This window comes from Puma concolor, chromosome A1, assembly GCF_028749965.1.
Source record: "Puma concolor isolate L17-30 chromosome A1, mPumCon1.1.hap2, whole genome shotgun sequence".
Taxonomy (NCBI): domain Eukaryota; kingdom Metazoa; phylum Chordata; class Mammalia; order Carnivora; family Felidae; genus Puma; species Puma concolor.
In genome coordinates, this window is record NC_141667.1 from 238,260,139 (window position 1) to 238,284,836 (window position 24,698).

The following is a 24,698-nucleotide window of genomic DNA, read 5'->3' on the forward strand; positions in this document are numbered from 1 at the left end:
CAAGCAGGCTCCAGGCTCCCAGCTGTCAGCACAGAACCTGAGATCATGACCTGACCTGAAGTCCGACGCTCAACCGACTGAGCTACCCAGGCGCCCCTGGCATCAACATCTGAAAATAAATAAATAAACAAACAAATAGAAGCAGGTGCAACATCTAAAAAAAAAAAAAAAGAAGTGGTAAAAACTTTCTTTGTTTTTCTTTGTATATACAATGTTTAGGAATAGATTTTGTCTAGACGGCCAGAAGTTTAGTCAGTTAAAAAATATTTATTATTATTATTTTTTATAAAAGCAAAATACTATGTTAGACACGGGGGTTGGGGGGGTGGAGGGTCATAAAACATAGCCCTGACCTTAAGGAAGCTCATATCTGGTGACAGAGACAGATGTGTACCCAGATAATCCTGAGCAGACATAGGGAGTTGGAAGAAAGCATGTAAATGAAGGCTCCGCGTGGACCAAGTTAGGGTTTAGATTCCAAACTGAAATGCTTCCAGTAGCTTCCAGTCTACCAAGTGGTGGCTGTGCCAGGTAGTCGGAGGTATTGTTTTCATCTTGCGAGACGTTTCCCCCGCATTCATGAAACACGATTGCAATCTCTAGCTCTCCAGGGTCGTGCAGGGGATCATTGAGATTGGAAATCTGGCCGAACGCGAAGCCCATGAAGTTCATGCACCATAACGCTCATTTCCTCCCTATTCCTTCTGGGTGAGCGGCAGGCTTCTCAGCACACTGATCAAACAGGAGAAGCTCGTTTCACTCCCTTCGTTCTTCCTGAAGCTGATGAAGCAGAGTCGACTTAATTAGTCTCAAGTGGAATCTCAACTATTTATCCCAGAACGTGAGTGTGTCTGGGCGCGCCTTGTATCCACAGCACATTTATGGCAGCCCTGGCCGGGTGGATTTTCCAGAAACCCGATGAAGCAGGAGCCCCACAAACCTTTGCAGCCTGCTTCGTGGGGCTCACGATTCTACTCCAGCAGCACCTGCTATCCGGCGGCGGCGCGCTGGCAAGGTTTCCTTTCCTTCCCCGGCCAGGGCCAGGCCCCTCACCCTCTCACGCATGCGCGCCACCAGTCCCTGGCCACGGGGAAGGTAGGCTGGCTCCGGCCGCAGGGCGGCGCTGCGGGCAAGGCGCGCACCGGACGGGGCACAGCGGGTGGGAGGTAAGAGCCACGGAGAGCCGGAAGGGGGTAGGGCTCGTGCCTATTTAAAAATTAACCCCCATGATGGTCTTGGAGTTAGGTGAGTTAATACAATATACAACAACAGAAAGAAAGAAAGAAAGAGAGAAAGAAAGAAAGAAAGAAAGAAAGAAAGAAAGAAAAGAGGAAAGAAAAAGGTGGAAAGGGAAGGAAGAAGGAAAGAGAAGCAAAAGGAAAAATCTTCCAACCATTTATGTTCTGTGTAACCGCAGGGGAAGGGGAAAGACCTTCTTTTCTCTCTCTTTTTTTTTTAACTAAACATTTTTAGTTACACAATATTAAATTTTTTTAAATGTTTTTATTTTTGAGAGAGTGAGTGGGGGAGGGGCAGAGAGGGAGACACAGAATCCAAAGCAGGCTCCAGGCTCCGAGCTGTCAGCACAGAGCCTGACATGGGGCTCAACCTGGTCAACCACGAGATCATGACCTAGGCCAAAGTCAGCCGCTTAACCGACTGAGCCCCCCGGGCGCCCCTTAATTACACAATATTTTAAATATCCAAAAGCATGCAGTTGGATCTCATCGAGACTTGACATTTTTCTTCATCAAAAGACGTCAGGAAGGAAATAAAAGCGAGCCCCAGATTCATGAGACGTGTATCTGAAGAAGACTTCTCCAGAACAGGTGAAGCTTTACAAAGGATAAGCAAAGACAATAAACCTAAATTTTAAAGGGAGCACCTTGGGGCGCCTGGGTGGCGCAGTCGGTTAAGCGTCCGACTTCAGCCAGGTCACGATCTCGCGGTCCGTGAGTTCGAGCCCCGCGTCAGGCTCTGGGCTGATGGCTCGGAGCCTGGAGCCTGTTTCCGATTCTGTGTCTCCCTCTCTCTCTGCCCCTCCCCCGTTCATGCTCTGTCTCTCTCTGTCCCAAAAATAAATAAACATTGGAAATAAAAAAAAAAAAAAAAAAAAAAAATTTAAAAAAAAAAAAAATAAAGGGAGCACCTTGCAAACGAGGATGTCCGGATGGCCAACAAGTGAATAAAGGGGCTTAACATCATTGCTCATCAGGAAAATGCAAATTAAAATCTGAACTGAGATACACCACACACCCACCAGAATGGCTACAATTTAAAAAAGACGGACAGTAACAAGTGTTGGCAGGATCGGGGCCACTGCAGTTAGGACATTGCTGGTGCTGGTGTTAATGGTACAACCACTTTAGAAAACTATTTGGCAATTTTTACTGAATCCAAGCATATACAAGATTCGGATGGTCCAGTTCTAGAATATACGCAAGCGAAATGGGGGCATACGTTTGTAAACAAATACGTTCCAGAAATTTATAGGTGCTTTCTGCATAATGGCCAAACCCTGAGAAAAAAATCAAATGCCTGCCATGGGAGGGTGCCGTGGAGGGAAATCATTGCGGTATATGCATGCAGTGGAATACTATTACTATACTATAGTAATTACTATTACTTTAACTTTTAAAAAGTGATCTACTGGTACATACGAAACGTGGATAAATCTCAATGATGTTACGTTGAGTGAAAGAAGGCAGACACATGAGTATATATATTGTATAAGTCCGTTTATATGAATTTCAAGAAACAGGCAAACTTAACTGATAATAGAAGTCAGAATAGTGATTATCGGGGCGCCCGGGTGGCTCAGTCGGTTAAGCGTCTGACTTCGGCTCAGGTCACAATCTCACAGTTTGTGAGTTTGAGCCCCACGTCAGGCTCTGTGCTGACAGCTCAGAGCCTGGAGCCTGTTTCAGATTCTGTGTCTCCCTCTCTCTGACCCTCCCCCGTTCATGCTCTGTCTCTCTCTGTCTCAAAAATAAATAAACGTTAAAAAAAATTAAAAAAAAAAGAATAGTGATTATCTGTACACTTAAGATTGGTGTACTTTATTATACAGATATCCATCAATTTAAATAAGAGTATGAAAAATAGTAGACAACACATATTCCTTATCTATAGCATCCAATCTACTTTGATGCTAACATTTGCCATATCTGCTTCATTTTTTTGTTGTTGATTAGAATACAAAACAATACATTTGGAACTGTCTCCACATTCTAGCTACATTTCTCAGTCCCCAAAGGCGATCAGTCTTCTGAAAGAGGTCTGTATCCTGGCCCCTATGTCTCAATCTAAGCCTACTCTGCACCACGCAATATTCTGGTTCCTGGAGATGTAGCCAGCCATGAAACACACAAATGTCCCTGCGCTTCTGCAGCTGACATTTGAAAGAATGTAGGGACAGACAATGAGCGAAAACTAGGTAAAACACGTGGAGTGTTAGATGAGAAGGCATGCTAAGGAAAAAAATAAAACAGGAAAAGAAAACAAGGAGGGGGTAGGGGCGTGTTCAATTTGGGATAAGATCGCCAGGGAGCAACTCGGCGACGGGATTACATTTTAGGAAGATCCGGAGAAAGAAAAGGAATGAAGCACGCAGACACCAGGGCCACAGGCATGCCGGGCCAAGGGAACCCAGGTTCAAGGGGTGAGGTTGGGGCAGCTCTGGAGCAATGAACAGAGTGAGAGGGCCAAGGGCTGGGGTGAGGTGTAGCCTTGCAGTCCATCGTAAGGAGTTTTTGAGGTAGGAGCCATTCGAGGGTTTTGAGCGGAAGGGTGGCTTGACCCGACAAATGTTTAGCGGCGTCATTCCGGCTACCGTGCGGAGCGTGGATTCTAGGCAGGACGCGAGCACAAGGAGGGAGACCAGTTAGGGGAGTGAAGCAATAATAATCCGGGGCGGAGTTGGGGGTGGCTTGGCCCGGCTAGTTAGCAGGGATGCGGGCAGGACTGGTTGAATTCCAGATAGATTTTGAATTTGTGGAAAGTGCCTACATCGCCATCCACCAATATAACATTATTGTGTGCGTTTGACAATTTACATGTATGGATTTATACCCCACGAAGTCTCTGGCAGGTCATTTTTCTTCGAGACTCATCAGTGTCAAGGCACGTAGATTATTTTATCTGCTTTATGCTATAACATGGTGTGAACACTCATCTATTCATATATATAGCAAGAACTTGTTGAGAGTCTACTAAGAGTCAGGCACTGTTCTAGGTGCTGAGCATTGGGAAAGAGCAAGAGACAAACATCTTTGTCACATGGATGTTAACAGTTAGTGTTTGTTCATTGACCTGGTGATGCGTAGTTAGGTTGTTTCCAGGTCTTCACTACTTCAAAGTGCTGCAAAGGACATCACTGAACTCGTATACAACTCTATGTGTACATGTATATGTGAGATTTTTACAAGGATACCTTAAACGCAGCATTTAGGGGTTTGCCGGCTGCTATCAGGTTGTTTCCCAAAGTGGTTGTTCTGATTCTCAGTTGGCCCTTAGTTCTCATTCCTCCACTAACCCCACCCAGTGCTTGGTTTTAAACTTTGGCCAGCTAATGAGTATGAAATTATATTTTATTATTTTTAGCTCCATTTCCTGATTACTAGTGACTTTGGATATCTTTTGAAATGCTTATTGACCATTTATATTTTTTTCTTTTTTGAACCACCCATTCATGTACTTTGCCGGTTTCCACCTTGGTTTATCTTTTACTTGTTGAATTGCTGAATGTCACATGTACATTTTGATACTAATTCGTGGCTGATTGTACATGCAGTGATCACCTTTTATCTTTGTCTCAGATATATTTTTTATGCTGAAGTTAAATAATGTTAACATAATAAAATTCATAAATCTTTTCTTTAAATTTTTTCATGTTTATTTGTTTTTGAGAAAGAGAGACAGAGTATGAGCAGAGGAGGGGCAGGGAAAGAGGGAGACACAGAATCTGAAGCAGGATCCAGACTCTAAGCTGTCAGCACAGAGCCCGACACGGGGCTCAAACTCATGAACCCGTGAGCTCAAGACCTGAGCCGAAGCTGGACGCTTAACCAACTAAGCCACCCAGGCGCCCTGGAATGTCTATTTATTTTTGAGAGAGAGAGAAAGACAGAGTGTGAGCAGAGGAGGGGCAGAGAAAGAGGGAGACACAGAATCTGAAGCAGGATCCAGACTCTAAGCTGTCAGCACAGAGCCTGACACGGGGCTCAAACCCATGAACCGCAAGACCATGACCTGAGCCGATGTCAAACACTTAACTGACGGAGCGACCCAGGTGCCCCCAAATTTATAAATCTTTTTGATGAATTATAAGGTATTTGCTTTCTTTTGTCTTGTTTAAGTAATATTTCTTTATTCCAAAGTTGCAAAGATATTCTGTATTTTTTCTCCTATTTTTCACTGTTTTGCTTTTCACACTTAGATTTTTAAATGCATTTGGAATTTATTTTTGTGTTTGGGGTGAAATAGATGCAGTGTATCCCCCACAGAGAATAGCTAAGTGTCCCAGTATACGCAATAAAACTAATTGCACACAAAAAGATTGTATTTGAAATACTTTTCGTAAGAGATTAGGTATTTAGTCATTTTGACTTTCTTTTTTTTTAATTAATCAATTTATTTTGAGAGAGAGCACATGCACCAGAAAGGGAAAGAGAGAGTGTGAGCAGGGGAGGGGCAGGGAGATAAAGAATCCCACGCAGGCTCTGCAGTGACAGCACAGAGCCTGACATGGGGCTCGAACCCACCAACCATGAGATCGTGACCTGAGCCAAAATCAGGAGTTGGCCACTCAACCGACGGAACCACCCAGATGCCCTCATTTTGACTCTCTTTTAAAATAATTCAGACAGGGGCGCCTGGGTGGCTCAGTCGGTTGAGCGGCCGACTTCAGCTCAGGTCACGATCTCGCGGTCCGGGAGTCCGAGCCCCGCGTCGGGCTCTGGGCTGATGGCTCGGAGCCTGGAGCCTGTTTCCGATTCTGTGTCTCCCTCTCTCTCTGCCCCGCCCCCGTTCATGCTCTCTCTCTGTCTCAAAATAAATAAATAAACATTAAAAAAATTAAAAAAAAAATAAAATAATTCAGACATATTATCAAAGGTTGTTAGGACTGTTAGATTACCACAGGAAAAAAACAAAAACAAAAACAAAAAACCAACCAAGGTCAAATTCCTTCCAGGTAGTAAGAGGAGCACAATTTGTTGAGTAGTTCATACTTTCCCCACCCAGAATGCTGTCTCTAGAGTACTGCATATATGTTATACATAAAATAAACTCTTCCTTGGTTTTCATTTTATTCCATAGGCCCATTTAATAATGTTAGATTTGGGGGGCGCCTGGGTGGCGCAGCCGGTTAAGCGTCCGACTTCAGCCAGGTCACGATCTCGCGGTCCGTGAGTTTGAGCCCCGCGTCGGGCTCTGAGCTGATGGCTCGGAGCCTGGAGCCTGTTTCCGATTCTGTGTCTCCCTCTCTCTCTGCCCCTCCCCTGTTCATGCTCTGTCTCTCTCTGTCCCAAAAATAAAATAAAACGTTGAGAAAAAAAAAAAAATTTTTAATAATGTTAGATTTGGGTACAACATTTTTGAAGTTTAAGAAAAGGCCTCTTCCATTTCCTGTTTGCTATTTTTTGTTTTAAATTATGAATTTGTTTGAAATTATATATCAGAACTATGATACATCTTCTAACATGATTATAAGATTTTCCTCATCTTGTCTGTTAATAGGATGAATCACACGAACAGATTTCTCTGAAGTTAAATTTCTTGAGAATAAACCCACCTCGGTCAATCGCAAACTAGCCTATGTAAATTTGGGGCTGCATAACTCTTAGTTATTGTCTGGTAGGCAGCAGGAGCCTCTGAAAAGTTTGAGGTGGCTCACAATCTCTCCGCCAGGTATAATGAAGCCGTATCTTAGACAAAATTCTGTACACATACTAACATGTACTCAACCAATATTGATTTAAAAGTGGATATAAAACTGTTCGTATACCCAGTCCTCTACTCTAGATGAAATTCCAGCCCTCTGTACATTTGGGTCCTCTGAGCAGCACTTTGCATGCAATGCATGACAACATTCCATGATCTGTGTCAAGCAAACAGATATTTGCTTCGACCGGTGGCCGGATTCCAAGTGTATTTTGTTTAAAGATTAAGCCCTCAAAGCATCTCTGTGGGTTCAGACGATAGACTCATTCAATTCTTATGTCCTATAAGGGTGAGGGATGCCTCTGAAATACGTTCGCCTATCCCCATATTCTAAATATGTTTAATTCCATCATTGAGAGGGCATTTTTTTTGAAAGAGAGAGAGCACATGTGTGCATGTGTGCGTGAGCTGGGGAGGGGCAGAGGGAGAGAGAGAGAGAGAGGGAGAGAGTGAGAGAGAGAATCCCAAGCAGGGTCTGTGGTGTCAGCACAGAGCCTGATGCGGGGCTCAACTTCATGACTGTGAAATCATGAACTGAGCTGAAATCAAGAGTCAGATGCTCAACTGACTGAGCCACCCAGGCGCCCCGAGAGCACCTTTTTCACACACATTATGCTAATTGATAATTCTTCATGTGCTGGCTAAACACCCTTAAATGTGGACTTATGATTATAAAAGTTGACTGTGCTGTGTTGAAATTTGAATTTACTGAAACAAATATGCTATCACTCTTTCTTGGCTAAAGAATTACAAGATTACAGATAAAATAAATAATTGCTTTAATAATTTAACAAATATTTATGGTATATTTTAGGTAATGGAGATATAGCAGGAAGGAAACAGATCAAAGTCCCCAACCTGATAGAACTTCCATTCTGGTAAGGGAGACCGAATAAAAGGAGGTGGGGGTGGGGGGTGGGGGGTAAAGATGAAGTTAGATTGTGTGTTAAAAGCTTATAAATACCTTCCACTTCCTTCGCGTTGGAGTTGTGGTCACTGGGCTCACCCTTCTGCCACCAACAATTAGACAAGTGGACAAGATCAAGAAATAGGTGAACACATTGCCGTACAGGGAGTGTGGGATTGCGATTCCTGAGGGAAGGGAACAGACAGGGTGAGACTTACTATCATCCTGGCTTTAGACCTGGAAGGACTCACAACTGTGTTCAGGATTTAAAGGAAGACGCGTACATAACCAGAAGGGAAATTGAAGATACATATATATTTCTTTATATATATTATATATAACCATATATAAGTATTTATAATATATAATTTATACATAATTATCTATAATATATAATTACATAATCTTATATATATTTAAGATACTACATATCAGGGGCGCCTGGGTGGCTCAGTCAGTTATGCATCCGACTCTTGATCTCAGCTCAGGTCGTGATCTCCAGGGTCAAGGGATTGGGCCCTGCATAGGGCTCTGTGCTGACAGTGTGGAGCCTGCTTGGGATTCTCTCTCTCCCTCTCTCTCTGCCCCTACCTCTCTCGCTCAAAATAAATAAATAAGCTTAAAAAAGATATTAAATTATACATATATATGTGTGTGTGTGTGTGTGTGTGTATAACTTATAGAGTTGAAACCTTGTAGAGTTGAAAACTATAATACCTGAAAAGAAAAATCACTGAGTGGGATTAGCAGCAGATTAAACACTGCAGAAGGAAGAACGGCAGTAACGTTGGAGAAATAGCATTAGAAACTATCCAAATTGATGCACACACAGAGAAAAAAAAAGGCTGAACAAAAATGAACAGTGCTTTAGTGGCATTTGGGAAAATATGAAATGGTTCAACATGTCATTTGAATGAGAAGAGGGCAGAAAATATTTTTGAAGAAATATGAGTTAATATTTTCCAAAATTTGGTGAAAACTGTATGTCAATAGATCCAAGAAGTTCAATAAATACCAACCAGAAGAAGCATGAATGAAAACACACCAAGGCACATCACCGTCAAATTACTAAAAACCAATGATTCAGGAAAAAATCTTAAATGCAGCCAGAGCGGGGAAGAAGACATTACGTTCACAAGAACAAATTAAGAATGTCCCACACTTCTTAGGACCAGCGAGAGCCAGAAAACAATGGTATCTTTACATTTCTGAAAAAAAAGTGAGAGCATACAAGCGTATGTCCAGTGAAAATACTCTTCAAAAATGAAGGCAAAATATTTACTTTTATTGAAGACAAACTCTGGAAAGATTTTTTTTCCCAGTAGGCCTCTACTATAAGCAATGTTAAAAGAAATTCCTCTGGTTGAAGTAACATCATACTAGCAAGTTGGATCTTAAAGAGGAGCGAAAAACACCAGAAATGGTAAATACGTAAGTGAATGCAACAGCTTAAAGAAGAAGTAATAACCAATATAACACTGTATGTTAATTATCTGGAATTATAAATAAACAAACAGACAAGAAAAATTAAAGAAGTAGGAATAACATTTTATTTTGGATCTTGTAATAAGTGTAGAAGCAAAATACGTGACAGCAGTAGCACGAACAATGAGATGGAGTGAAAGGAAGTATACTCGAATGGTTAAGAAAACAGGCAAGTTACCAATGTTAGGAATGAGAGTGGATCATCACTACAGGTCATACAGATATGAAAAAAATAATAAGAGGATATTATGAATGACCTTTTGTTAGTAAATTTAAAAACAAATTGTCAGTGTGATCCAAGAAGAAATGGAAAATATTAATAGTTTGCTCTTAAATATTTTAATGTGTTACTGAATCTCTTGAGGAAGAAAATTTCAGACCCAGGTAGTTTTCGATCGGCAAATTCTACACAGTCTTCCCATCAATCTTTGAAAATACAGAGGAAAAGAAAAACACTTTTCAACTTATTTTTTGATGTGAACATTAACCAGATACCAAATCCAGAAAGACATTACCAGAAAAGAAAGAAAGAAAGAAAGAAAGAAAGAAAGAAAGAAAGAAAGAAAGAAAACTATCTATGTATTGTAAACATAGAGTTAAAAAAAATCCTTATAAAAATTCTAGCCAATCACTGTATATGAACTAACTGGAATTTAAATAAAAACTTTAAAAAAATTTAGCCAATCAAACTCCATCAATATATAAAAAGGATTAATGTATCATGTTCAAGTCGGCTTCGCCCTGGGAACGTAAGACTGGCTCAACCTTAAAAAAAAAATCAACCAAAATACTTCACTATATTAACAGAATACACATAACCACCAGAATCTTAACATGCATGGAAAACTCTTTGACAAAATTCAACATCCACTAATATGAAGTAATCTAAGCAAACTGGGAATAAAAGGAATAAAAGAAAACTTCCTCAATCTGATAAGGATCATCTGTGAAAAACTCAGAGCTAACAACACATTTAATGGAAAAAGCCTGAACATTTTCTCTCTAAGGAACAAGGCAAGGATGTCTGTTTTCTCCACTTGAGTGCAACATTGCCAAAAAAGAGAGAAAAGAGGTAAGGAAGAAAGGAAGGAAGAGGAAAAGGAAGGTATATAAATGGTAAGAGAAATAGTAAAACTGTCTTTAAACAATACCTTTCACAATGACATCAAAGACATAAAAAGATAAAGTTACCTAATGATTAAATTTAACAAAATCTTGTAAGATCCGTTCACCAAGAGAAATGAAAGACTATCTAAATAAAGAGATACATTGTATTAACAGATTGAAGACTCAATACGTGTTTTTAAATTTTTAATTGCAGTAAAATATGCATTAAAAAAATTCCCCATCTTATCCACTTGTAAGCATACAGTTCAGTAGTGCTGAGTATATTCATATTGTTATGCAACCAATCTCCAGAACATTTTTCATCTTGCAAAAACAAAACTCCATATACATTAATTGATAATTCCTTATTCTCTTCCTTCAACGGCTCCTGGTAACTGCCATTCTACTTTCTGTTTCTATAAATTTGAGTAGATTCCTTCCATAATTGGAATCATATAGTATTTGTCTTTTTGTGACTAGCTTATTTTACTCAGCATAACATTCTCAATGTTCATCTATGTTGTAGCGTATGTCAGAACTTCCTAGAGGGTTCAGTGTTTTTTAAAAGATGATTCTCTTGAAACTGATCTATAGATTTAATGTAAGCTCAGTCAAAATCCCAGCAGGCTTTTGGGGTAGAAATTGAAAAGCGGATTCTAAAAGTATATAGAAATGCAAATAACCTGGAATAGTCAAAACAATTTTGAACACTAAGAGATAAAGTTGGAGAACTTACCTTCCTGATGTCAAGTTTTGCTAACGAGTAATCATGACAGGGTGGAATTATGTTAAGACAGGTAGAAATCAGGGGGGTAGAATACTGTATTATTCAGAGTTCTCAATAGGATATGTACAGATATATATATCTGTCTACATATGAGATTTATTACAGGAATTGGTTGACATGATCATGGAGGCCAACAAGTTCCATGATCTGCCATTTGCAGACTAGAGAACCAGGGAAGCTGATGGTGTGGTGCCGTCTGAATCCAAAGGCTGAGAACCCAGGTAGCTAAAAGTGGAAAGACCAGCCAGAGTCCAAATGCCTGAGAAGAGGTGTGGCAAAGCTTGATGGTGTAAGTCTTGGTCAGTGTGAAAATCTGAGAATCAGGAGCAGAGACGTTAGAGGGTAAGAGAAGATAGATGTCCAGCTCAAGCAAAGAGTATAAATTTGCCCTTCCTTGACCTTTCTGTTCTATCCAGTCCCTCAGCAGATGGGACAAGGCCTGCCTGGACTGGTGAGTGCAATCTTCATTCCTCTGTCTACCAAATCATCTGCTAATCTCCTCTGCAGACACATCAAGAAATCATGGTTTACCAGCTACCTGGGCATATCTTAGCCCACATTGACATTCACAGATACACGGTCTGGAAATAGACCCACATATGTATGGTCAATTGATTTTTCAACAAAGATGCCAAGACAATTCAATGGGAGAAAGGATGTCTTTTCAGCACATGGAAAACAGATGGATTTCACTTCTGAATGACCCTTGCTTGAAAATATGAATTCAGAATAGATCATATGTCTAAACATAAATTTAAAACTGTAAAACTTCTAGAAGAAAACACAGGAAATAGCCTTTGTGACTTTGGGACAGCAAAAATTTGTTAGCACACCAAAACACCAAGAAGAAAATAAAATAGTAATAACAATATTTAAAACTTCTGTTCTTCCAAGTATTGTAAAAAATGAAAAGGTAACCACAGAGGGAGCGATAATATTTAGTATATACATATACATTACATACATAAACTTTATTGTCTAGACTTATACTCCCTTAAAGTTGATCTAAAAAGACAACAGTTTTAAGCAACAGAGAAATATAACATTGCATTGTTGAATTCAGTCTGCTAATATTCAGAATTTTTACATCCGTGTTAAACAACGATTGGCTTGCAGCTTTTCCTTCTGAGACACTGTTATTTGATTATTTTTAGGATTATAGCAGCATCACAAAATGAAATGATGTGCTCTCCACTTCCTTTTTCAAATATAGTTAGTTCATTAAAAAGGCTATTTTTTCCAAAATTTAGTAAACTTGTTTGTAAAACAGTCTAAGGGTGGCCTGTTGGTTTAGTCATGGTTGTTTTTTTATTGTTTCCCCACTGACTTGACTTTTTAAAATGACTATAAAGGTTTTTCTTTTGAGATTTATAAAAGTTTTGAGTCAATCGAATCATCTTCTAGAGTGGCTTGTATTTTGTGCTCATTTTCAAAGTCATTAAAATATAGATTTCATAATATTACCTTGCTATTTTAGCTTATTTCTATGTCCTTTCGTAGCTAAGTTCCAAATATAGGGCACAACTGCTGAGAATCCTACATGAAGTCCATAAATGTCCATGTCCTGAAAGAACATGATTTCTGTCTTTATTAACAAAAATATATCCTAATGATTATTTTACTTAGAAATTATAAGATATCATATATATACATACATATACATATATATATTGATAATATATATATATATATCATATATATAAATCTTTTTTTTTTTAAGAAAGAGAGAGAGAGAGAGAGCAGGGGAGAGGCAGAGAGAGGGAGAGAGAATCCCAAGCAGGCTCCACGCTCAGCATGGAGTCTGATGCTGGGCTTGAACTCACAAACCACAAAATCATGACCTGAGCCAAAATCAAAAGTCCGATGCTCAACTGACCGAGCCACCCAGGCACCCCTATCTGCTGTATCTTCTAAGAAACTAGGAAAATCCATTTATTTTTCCAAAAGGTTATTTCTCCCCCTTTCTTCTTCTCTCTTTCCTTCTGTCAATTTCTCAAAGAATTAAGAAGACGAGACTCTGCGGAGAATCAATGTAGTGAAACCTGATCTTAAGAAAATTATAGTCATGTTGCCCAACATGTAAGGTTTAAATAGAAGTAAAGCTAGAAGCGTAGGCTGGATCTAGAATACAAGGCTACATAATCAAGGGTGTGTGCTATCAATGTGGTCTATGACTGTTAATGTTGACCTAGGTCACCTGGTTGAGGTAGTGTTTGGGAGGTTTCTCCACTGTAAAGCCATTTTCTGTCCTCCCCCTCTCTATTCTATACCCTTTGGAAGGAAGCTTGCTTTTCTCTTTTCTGTCAGTTAAACTGATTTGTGAACCTAGCGAGGGTAGGAATCCCATTGGTATCAGAACTCCCCACACAAGGCTTTCTCATCAGAAGTCCTTCACTAAGCAATGACATTGCCTCTTTGCTTTGGTGTCTGTGTCCCAAATGAGTCTTTCCAGCTCGGCGGCATGAGCAAGGTTAGCTCTTCGAGGAGGAGTGTCAAGAGGACCGACCTCACCAAAAATATTCGTGTCAGTGCCATTGGGGCATCATCTTTCCTCCTTATTTGTCCTAAAATTGGCCTTTGGGATGGCACTTTGGGCAGGGTTTTATACAATATAGTATGAATGATGCCCCCTGGAGTTGTGCTGTGGGATAAACTACAAAAGGGGTGATCTGTTTCCTGAAGGAAACTATTAAAATGTATGTGCACCTTCTAGCATCAGGGTATACATTCCCTTTCTCACATAATCATAGGGACTGGAGAAAGCAACAAGAACTCATCCCACAGCGACAAGACCCGTACGGGACCCACAGAGGAAAGATGAGGGTCTCCGAGGGCAGGCACAGAGTGATCAGGAAGTCTAGAAAGCCAGAGGGATGTGGGAGGAATGAATCACTTTGTGCTTGACTAAAAGCCAAGAGTATACGAAAGCCAGGGTGTTTTAAAAATAGATGTTTTTAAGAGATGTTTTAAAATAAATAAGGAGTTAGTGAAGTATCTTAGGAAAGCTTACACAGATTTGCTGATAACAATATTTAGCATATACTGAATGCTTATCATATATCAGGCACTGTTTGACATTTTACAGTTTGTCTTGGTTTCTTGAACTCTTGGTTTCTCGAACTCTCGCGTGCATCAGAACTACCTGGATGCCTTCTGATTTAGTGGGTCTGGGTGGGGCCAGAAAACTGGCACATCTAATAAGCCCCCAGATAATGCTGTTGCTGCTGATTTGTGGATCACACGTTGAAAATCCCTGGTTTGGGGCACCAGGTGGCTCAGCCGGTTAAGCGGCCGACTCTTGGTTTTCGCTCAGGTCATGATCTCACAGTCTGTGAGATCAAGCCTTGTGTTGGGCTCTGCACTGGCAGCATGGAACCTGCTTGGGATCCTCTCTCTCCGTCTCTCTCTGCCCCTCCACTGCAGTCTCTCTCTCAAAATAAATATACATTAAAAAGAAAAAAGAAAATCACTGTTTTAACTCATTTAATTCTGACAAATACCTTTGAGGGAGATACTGTTATTATTCCCATTTTATGTGCAAGGAAACTGAGACAGAGAAAATGAATAATGTAGCTGCACACCCACCATCCCCCCAGAGGGGGGATTTGAACCTTAGCAGTCTGACTTTGGTTCTGGATCTTAAATGCTACACCACACAGTGTCCTAGATAATTGGTTCCACCAAAGAAATCTTCTCCATCTAAGACAGCATCCTGGCAGATTTACTGCTGATTTAGTTTTAAAGATATTATCCCCCAAAGGCAGCAAATATTTGACACGTAGTGAAATAAGCTATGTATATTGGCAAAATCTTGGCTTAAAAAAATCATTCACTGTGATAATTGTCTTTCAAAGTGAGTGAGGTAGATACTAAAAAAAAAAAAAAAAAAAAAAAAAAAAAAAAAAAAGAAGAAGTTAACATAATAAAACCATCAAATCTTTCCGGAATTTCAAGATTTAACCCTGAATGTGGATTACTGTTTGCACCGAATTGAAAAGCTTCTTCAAAACTATTTACCATTTTCTCTTCTGGCTTCCTGTGGACAGAGCAGGTCAAAACGTGTTATATAAACTCAACAGAAAACATTTCCAAGTTAAATTTAGTTGTTTATAGTTTAGTTATTTAGTTATTACGGAGTCTATAATTTAAGGCATGGTGGGCACACAGAACACATTGCACATCTAATGACGACTGTGGTTATTAACCTAAATGACACGTTATGCTCTAAAGGGCTTCTGAGAGTTTACAGCAGAGTAAAAATAACATTAATGCACAGTCAGATCAGTTCAGAAAATGAAGAGGGAAAAAAAAACCCCAGAGCAGAATGTCTAGTGAGATGGGTCTTCAGAAAACCATGTACAGGTCAGTTTCCCCCCAAATCTTGACAAAGAGTGACATGTGAAGGGATTGATGTATGCACACGTACATGACGTCAAGATGCTTCTGTTGGTTTATAATGATTTTACAGCATCAGCAACTGGCGATGGAAGAATGTGAAATCTCTCTTCATGTTCTCGAGGTCAGAAGACTAGGGAAGACTCTGTCTAACTTATTTCACTTAGCATTATACCCTCTACATCCATCCATGTTGTTGCACATGGCGAGATGGCATCCTTTTCGTGGCTGAGGAATATTCTGTTGTCTTACATGCCACATCTTCCTATCCTTTCGTCTATGGATGGACAGGCTCCATCCCTGTTGGGTTGCTTCCCTATCTTCCCTACCAAGTGAACTAAATCAGGAGAGAAAGACAAATACCACATGATTTCGCTCCTCTGTGGAATTTAAGAAGCAAAACAAACAAGCAAGCAAAGAAAAAAAGAGACAAGACAGACTCTTAAACACGGAGAAGAAATGGTAGTTACCGGAGGAGAGGGGGATGGGGGTGGGGTGGGAAATGGATAAAATAGCTAAAGGGAAGTAAGAGGTACAAACTTCCAGAAAATAATAAATAAGTCACGGATGTGAACAGTACAGCACAGGGACTATAGTCAATAAGGTGGTAATAACGTCGTTTAGTGACAGATGGAGACCACACTGCTCGTGGTGAGCACGGAGTGATGTACAGGATGGTTGAATCAATATGCTGTACACGTGAAACTAATATGACACTGCATGTTAATTATATTTAAAAAAACAAAGAACAAAAGAGGATTGGGAACCCCCCCCCCCCGCCATCGTGTGGTTCAGTCTGGTAAGTGGTGGTCGGATGCCTGTTCCTTCCACCTAATTTAAGTCTCTTTGAGTGTGGGTCTCACACTACTGACCTTCTTTGCTTTGGAGGTGGGGCCGTCCCCAGCATTGTAGGATGTTCAGCAATCCCCCTGGCTTCTACCCACTACGTGAGAGTAGCAGCCGCTCCCAAGCTCCAGCTGAAGTAGTGAAAAATATCTCCAAACACCGTAAACGTGCTTTGGGGGGGGGGGGGGGGCAAAAGCACCCTCGGTTGTGAGAGCCATCGATTTTGACCTTCTCATCCTCTTCTCTCTTAAATCGTCGTCACTAAGGGCACACCATGCTTCGTAGACCTTGCGAATCATTCTTAAGCAATCCCTTTGCCTTTTTTTCCCTCTAGATGAACAACTTCAAATCATACGTGGTACCTTCGCTTCCCTGCTGGCGTTAATCTTCAGAGTTGGAAGGATCGTTGCCGATCCCGCTCTTTAACTTCCTCAACTATCAGGTTAGGCTCATGAAATAATATAACTGAGCCAGTTCTATTAAGAGAACGAATATAAAATCATGGTTCCAAACTGTTGGACGAAGGAAACCGTGAGTTACGGAAGGAAGAGGGTTGTTGTGGGGGACAACCAAGAAAAACAACATGGTAATTAAGTAGCTGTACGGCTGCTCCAGCAGGAGCTCAAGAAACCTTCATGGAAGCCATCAGCCCTGGAGTAGTTTATGCTGGCTCAGCCACTCCATTGGCTACTTTTTGTTTTCCTGAGCATACACGGGGCGGTTTGCTTTTCAAGAAGCGGCTCAGTAAAGAAGCACATCAGCGATACTGTAAAATCATTGAACCGAGGCAAAGACATTACAGAACAAAGACAGTGATGAGAGATGGTGGGGACATACCACAGCTTCAAAATGTAGCCCACAGCTTGCTAGAGAGGATTTCTGTTCAGCCTAGGCATGCAAATCAGTAAGAAGCAGGAAAATATACCAAATTTGCGGACACTGGGTTTAGTCATCAAAGAGACATATTTGCGTGCTCAGTCATGTATGTCTGTTGTTCAATATTAAAAATTTTTTAAACATTTATTTATTTTTGAGAGACAGAGAGAGGCAGAGTATGAGCAGGGGAGGGGCAGAGAGAGAGAGAGAGACCCAGAATCCGAAGCAGGCTCCAGGCTCCGAGCTGTCAGCACAGAGCCTGATGCTGGACTTGAACCAATGAACAGTGAGATCAATACCTGAGCTGCAGCCGGACACTTAACTGACTGAGCCACCCAGGCGCCCCAAGGACTCTACCTTTGTGACCTAATGACTTCCAAAGACCCCACCTCCTAATACCATCCCTTCGGGGGGTGGGATCTCCACATATGCATTTTGGGGGGAACACAAGTATTTGGTCTATAGCCAGCATTTCAATTGGGAACGTGGCAAAATGAGAACTGTGTAAAGTTCCCGAGGACAGTCAGTCTCAGGGGCAAACGTCACCGGCTTCCCATGTGCCTTTTCGGCAACACCCCTACCTGGGGTACCATCAGTCACCACGAGGGCATCCCCTCGCTTTGAGACAGACAAACTGGGGCCAGTAAAGGTGGAAATGGTGTCCCAAGGGCAGAAGGGTTTTGCTCTGAGGAAGCATGTCAGGTCACTTTCCTCTTAAGCCTGCAAGAATATTTCTTTATGTGTGGAAAGCTAAAACAGTGTGTTGTTGCCCGAAGCCCTCTCTCGCCCCGCTTTTGCCCTGAAGTAGAATTGTCCAAAAGGAGATGGATGTCTCCGGGGCCACCCAAAAACCAGCTCTTTGCCACCAGCAGCACTAGCTGGAGGAAAGAGGCTCACAAGCCTTGAGTGTGAATGAACTTGTACCTGCACGGTATCCGATGATTTATGCTCTATTTAGTATATATTTAAATTGACTCCTGTCTATTCCTAGATATTCCCTGCATGTGTGTGGTGTTTTAATCCCATTATTCTCTTTTGGCAGAATCCTCCTAGCGATTGACTGTGACAGGTAGTTTTTTCAAATCCCAAGGATTTCAAGAATGGACATAGCAGTGAACTAATCACAGAGTGCCTTTAAACGAAATGATCACAAAATAAACAAAGCCATACATCAAAGCAATGGGGAAGATCAAACATTAAGTGAGCCAACTGTGCATTTAGGGAGGACTTCAGAAACCCTGACTTGTACTCAGCTTTCATGAAAATGAGAATTATCACTATTGGTTAAAGTAAGGTCTTGAGTAAGAGGCTCCACACTGTTTTGGCAACATTATTTGGTTTCAACTCACAGCTACTAAATTACCCTTTGTTTCTTTTGAGTGAGCCAGAACTGCTCTGTATCATCTTGGACAATTCCGAAGTAACTTTCCAGAAATGCTCAGTGAAGTAAGGTATGTTTACTGGAGCTTTCCAATGAGATACTTCATAACCTTTAAATAGCACTCTTTGAAATGGAACAATTATGAATGTGTCCAACGAGATGACGGATGTGGTTGTAAATAGCTCATGGGGTGTGTGTCTATTTTGTGATTCGGAGATAATGGACCAAAAGAAGAAAAAAACCTCAGTTTAAAAACCTTTTTTCACTTGTGATGGAACTTCTCCATTAATCACACACACACACACACACACACACACACACACACACACACACACGCACGTATTCAGTTGCATGTTGCACTATGAAAAATACAGGAAACCTCCTGGATGGGGAGGTTTGCTATCATTATTTCTATTTCATAGTTGGGGTAACCAAGTTCTAGAAGAGATAAACAACTAGCCTTCGTTATTCGGTCCTCACTGGAAAGCTAACATCCAGGTGTGCTGACAAGCAAAGGCCTTCTGAAAGGCAAGACTCACCTCACTGGGAGTCCTTTCGCTGTGAGGGTTTGCTAAGTGATGGCAGGAACCCAGCTGATGCATCGTATCCTCAGTCTCCTGGGGCTCTCATCTTGCTTCCCAGCCCCCAACAGCCCAAACACAATTGCCTCCGGGTTTGAAAGAATCTGCTGGACAGGGCGGAGCTTCAAGGGGCACCACAGATAGCAACGACATTAATGGATGCTAATGGGCATGACCTTCGCTGATTAAATCCAGCCTCAGCTCTGGGGCCCCTGCAGGTATTTTAGAGAAACAATAACTTTTATTTTCCCTCCGTGCTAAGCTGTCTATAAATGAGAAAAAGGAACCACCTGAGCTGCTCTGAGCAGGTGCCTGAGCCCCAGGCTTTCCCAGGATGGCTGTTCTGCGCAGTTCAGGACGTCAAGAGGCCGGCAAGGGAGTGTGGCTTTTCACGTGTTGTGCCTCCACTTGCCCAACTCTCAACTCACTGCTAACCCCGTGCAGTGTGATCTGCGTCCTGTCTGGTCTCAGCAATCACTAACCACTGAACACCACTTCCAGTGCCTGTTCTCCCCACCGTCATCGTCCTTGCCCGGATGTCCTCCCCGGGCTGCCTCCAGGTGAGGTGGGACTTGTGTGGTCCATGTAGTGTTGACTATCGTAGTTTAGTTTTTAAACTCGAGTTAGTTGCTAAGCTTTAATATTTGCATGTCTATCTGCATTCTGGATTTTGTCAAAACCTCGGAAGATTTAATGTTTTGGTTTTTTTTTTTTTTTTTTTATATTTATTTTTGAGACAGAGCTTGAGCGGGGAGGGGCAGGGAGAGAGGGAGACACAGAATCCGAAGCAGGCTCCAGGCTCCGAGCCGTCAGCCCAGAGCCAGACGAGGGGCTCGAACTCGTCAACTGCGAGATTGTGACCTGAGCTGAAGTCGGACGCTCAACTGACTGACCCACGCAGGCGCCCCCAAACCTCGGAAGATTTGAATGTGCGGAGTCAACACTCCCTCGAGCTGAGGACTGCTCCCCGTAAGATGAGACCAGGGTCCCTGCTTCCCTGCTGTAGCTCACCCAGCCAATGCCCAGCATCCTGGGGCCCCTTAGGCATTTATGAGAGTTTCTCATCCCTCCCTTTTGTCAACGCAAGGCACCACTGACCTCATGGCTTGTGAGATGTAGTGGCCTCCACTCTCTGGCATCTTGCTCTTTCTGGGCCCTCCTTCAACTACGTCTCCCACATTCTCCTATCCTTTCAATGGAGGTGTTCCCTAGAGGGGAGATCTGTCTTTGGTCTTCTCTCTCCTCTCTCCCTTGGCACCCCTCGATCCCTGATTTGAATTAGCAATGCTCTAAAGATGATATTTATAGCCTTTTCTCAATGCAACCAAATACGGTTGAACATAAGTGCAAAAATGGAAAAAAGATCCTTTAGGAGTAAAATGTAAGTAAGGAATAAGATATATGTATAAACAAATGCAGTGCAATTTGATAAAGTCTGCAGACTTAAAACTTTGCCTTTTGCTTAGAAGGGACTCTGTGGACTCGTGGTCTCCTACCCAACCACATGCCAAATTCCGGAGGCTGTTCTTTAAATCTTTTTTAAAGTTTATTTATTTTTGAGACAAAGAGAGAGACAGAGCATGAGCCGGGGAGGGGCAGAGAGAGAGGGAGACACAGAATCCGAAGCAGGCTCCAGGCTCCGAGCTGTCAGCACAGAGCCCGACGAGGGGCTCGAACTCACAGACTGTGAGATGGTGACCTGAGCTGAAGTCGGACACTTGCCCACTGAATCACTCAGGTGCCCCTGGCTCAAATATCTCTTGAACCCACACCCTCCTTTTCAATTCGGTGCCTACGGGTGTCATCTGTCTCTGTTCTCCGTTGCCAGAGGTGGGCTTTGGCAAAAAGTTCACCGCGTCTCCCCAGCATGCCGGGTCGTCTCTGATTTGGGCATGCTGTCCCCCTGCCTAGAACGTCTCCTCTGTTCGTTTTGGCCGTGTGAATGCCATTATCCTCAAATGGCACAGACTGCTCGCCCCATCCCCTCTCTGGTTCATTTTCTGATAGAGAGCAGAGACTGCACTCTCCCAGAAAAATCCCCCCTCCCTGTGTTTCTAGACCACTTTGTTTATGCCTCTGCGACAGGTTTACCTCACTCTGCTTCCTAGTGGAGCTGTATGTACACTCTTAATTTTTCCCCCTTTCAAGGTCATAGGCTCCTTCAGGGCTGAGCGTATCACTTTTCAACTGTTTTTTGTTTCCTGGGGCTAGGCTTTGTGTCTTGCATCGTTGTCGATGTTTAGTAAATACGTACTGAATAACATGGGTAATATCAAAAATGACATATGGGCTCTTCTGTCATCCGGATCATTCACTTGACAAACTTGATGCAAAAGTTGAGTAGAAAAAAATAGGCCCAAGTAGAATTAACAATGAAAAGGATAAAACCTGTACCAAACATTTACATTCTTATGTGTGACATTAGAACATATTAGGAACAAAATGTGTCTTAAGGTAAGACGTCTGCAAAGATAATGAGAGTCGGTGGATAGTGGGAATCAGTATGAAATATGCTATCTGACGCAAGTTTAAAGAATTATATAGAAACCTAGATTTTCACTACAGGTAAAGAAAAACCCTGCATTTATGGAGCATATAAAGTTCTGTGTTTGGATAGAATTAGGTTGGAGAAAATAATTTGGTGGCAGGGGTGGGGATGAATCAGATCTGCCCTAAATTTTTTGTGACAGGTAAATGCAACTGAACGCAACCATAACTAAGTAAGGGTTTGTCTGAGAACCCAAGAGTCTTATAGGTTGGGGGCAGGAGACTATTAGGTCCCCACAGTGGCTCCTGGAAGGCCTTGGTGGTGAGAACAGAGACATGGAGGAGGGCAGGTTGAGCAGGGTTGCGGGACCCAGCCGGCCCCTGTGGAATGCAGGTGCACGTAGGAGAAGCGAGCTCGCAGGGAGTGAAAGCTGACGGGCAGAGCTTGGAAGTGGTCCAGGTGGCCATCCAAATGGTGAGATCATTTAAGGCCTGTCCAGGTTACCCAAGGATATCTCTGACTATCACGGAAGAGTGGGGAATGAGGGAAACTGTCTACTCTCCTACTTGGGTCGGAGTACTTGGTCCTACGCTGAGATAAGCTGAAAGGAAGCAGACAGATTCACTGGCAGAAAGCCTTCTCCGTGACACATGGCAGGATGTCCAGGCTTTCTAGGATCATCCTACCATGTGTAAGATTGGAGTCCGTTTTATTTTTTTATGTATTTTTTTTTTAATTTTTTTTTCAACATTTATTTATTTTTGGGACAGAGAGAGACAGAGCATGAACGGGGGAGGGGCAGAGAGAGAGGGAGACACAGAACTGGAAACAGGCTCCAGGCTCTGAGCCATCAGCCCAGAGCCCGACGCGGGGCTCGAACTCACAGACCCCGAGATCGTGACCTGGCTGAAGTCGGACGCTTAACCGACTGCGCCACCCAGGCGCCCCTGGAGTCCGTTTTAAAGTGAACTGTAGGGGCGCCCGAGTGGCTTAGTTGGTTGAGCGTCGGGCTCTTGATTTTAGCTCAGGTCATGATCTCATGGTTTGTGAGTTCGATCCCTGCAGTGGGTTCTATGCTGACATCGTGGAGCCTGCTTGGGATTCTGTCTCCCTTTCTCTCTGCCCCTCCCCCACTTGCTGTCTTTCTCTCTGTCTCAGAAAAAATAAAAATAAACTTAAAAAAATAATAAAGTGAACCGTGTGTGTGCGTGCGTGTGTGTGTGTGTGTGTGTGTGTGTCTGGGAGGGGGATTTTCCTCTGATCAGTGTCCCTATAACACTGGCATCCTTAGAAGGAGAACCATACATCCACCGTCACTTTCACTCTGTGGGATCACTTGGGTCTGAATACTAGAGCCTGTAACCTGGGATTGAATTAGCATTTATGGATACATATATGAAAAGAAACACACTGGAAGACCCAAGGCTTGGATCTGAATTCCAGAACCATACCTCCGTAGCTGTTTCACTGATGTTTGAGAAAGTCCAAAGCACAGTGCCTGGAACAGGGAATAAGAATTAAGTTTGGGTCTAGTTTATTCTTTTTTCTCTGGACTTTTTTCTTTAGACTTACCTCACGTTTTCCCTTTTCAGGTGGCAAAAATAAGTAAGTAAATAAATAAACTGAAGCGCAGAAAGGTTAAGGAATTTGGAGGAGGTCAGAGAAGAAAGAATCAGATTTTAAACTCTTCAAAAGTTCTATGCTCATTTTAACTTACCAAGCGCTTTACATTTTAGGCCGATTTTGTTTATTCTCCACAACGCATCCCGTGATTCAGTATTTCTGTCACTCACCAGTAATAATAGGTTGCTTTGGACCGGTCTCGATTGTATGGGATCTCATCGCCGAGTGGAAGCAGAGACTGAGGCAGGGAAAGGGACACTCAAGGTAGCAGACAAGATCCATCAGATCTCAGGACCCTGTCCCTCATCGTGAGTCCTACCGGGCGGAGTGAGAAGAAGAGTATGGCGCTCTTGGAGTCACATCACAAATAACTTGTGTCCCTTGGGGACAGCTGATGAGCTTGTGCGGGTCTGGCGTTAACCGTAAGCAGTTGGAGAAAGAAGAAGAAATGAGGCGAACGCAAACCAATAGTGACGTTTGTCATGATGGCTAAAATGGGTCAGCGTGAGGTCCACCCCAATGTATAGAATCAGCAAGGTGGCTCGGGTTGGGAGGAGGTGACGCATTATGGCAATAGCATATCAATTGATGATAAAACAGGAACTCTACCATCACTTCTTCCAAAAGCAATGCCCATGGGTACCATGAATACCCAGCTAGGGATACCCTATTGTCTTCTGTGAATATTTTCTACAATATGGTTTTTGCACCACCTGCTGGCAAAGACCTACCTCTCACTGAAGGAAAGGCACGCATTTAAACTTTTGGCAAGCAAGGCGTTGGGGAGCTCAAACTCAACTTTGTTTATTGGAAACATGTAGCTACCACTGCTAAATGGCATCCAATTCCTTGTCACCACCTTGTTAGCAAGTTTTAAATTGTGCCAGGTGATACACACAGGTGTTTTCTTTCTAAAAGTGTCATAATAATGTGAGAAGATTATTCTGGATTAAGTTAGTGAGAAAGGGAATATTATTTTCAGTGATTAAGAGAGACAGTCCCTCCAATATGCCTGTCTAACACACAGGCTAATCTTTTTGGGGGAGGGAAGCATTTCCAGGCTACTATCATTTAGAAACGTTGAAGCAGCATTATTTATATTTTTGTTTCTCTATTGCCAAGGAGCCATTTAGATTTTTGTGATTGAGCAACACTTCGGGAATAATCCAAGAGTATCATGTTCTACCTTGAGTGTTTGAAGTGGCTTTTCTGGGTGAGATTTTGAAGAATATATGGAGACATTTTCATTGTGCTGTTTTTGCCACTTTGGAAAGAATTTG

At 42.2% G+C, this 24,698-nt stretch overlaps 1 long non-coding RNA gene across 1 annotated transcript; it reads right to left on the minus strand.

Annotated features, from left to right (window-relative positions):
• Positions 1–262: 262 nt before the first annotated feature.
• Positions 263–19,497, minus strand: LOC147584894 (uncharacterized). Its single transcript, XR_015254120.1, has 3 exons — positions 19,266–19,497; positions 7,907–8,034; positions 263–780 (listed from the first exon to the last, which is right to left on the minus strand). It is a non-coding gene; the product is annotated as an uncharacterized LOC147584894 (long non-coding RNA).
• Between the last annotated feature and the right edge of the window lie 5,201 nt (positions 19,498–24,698).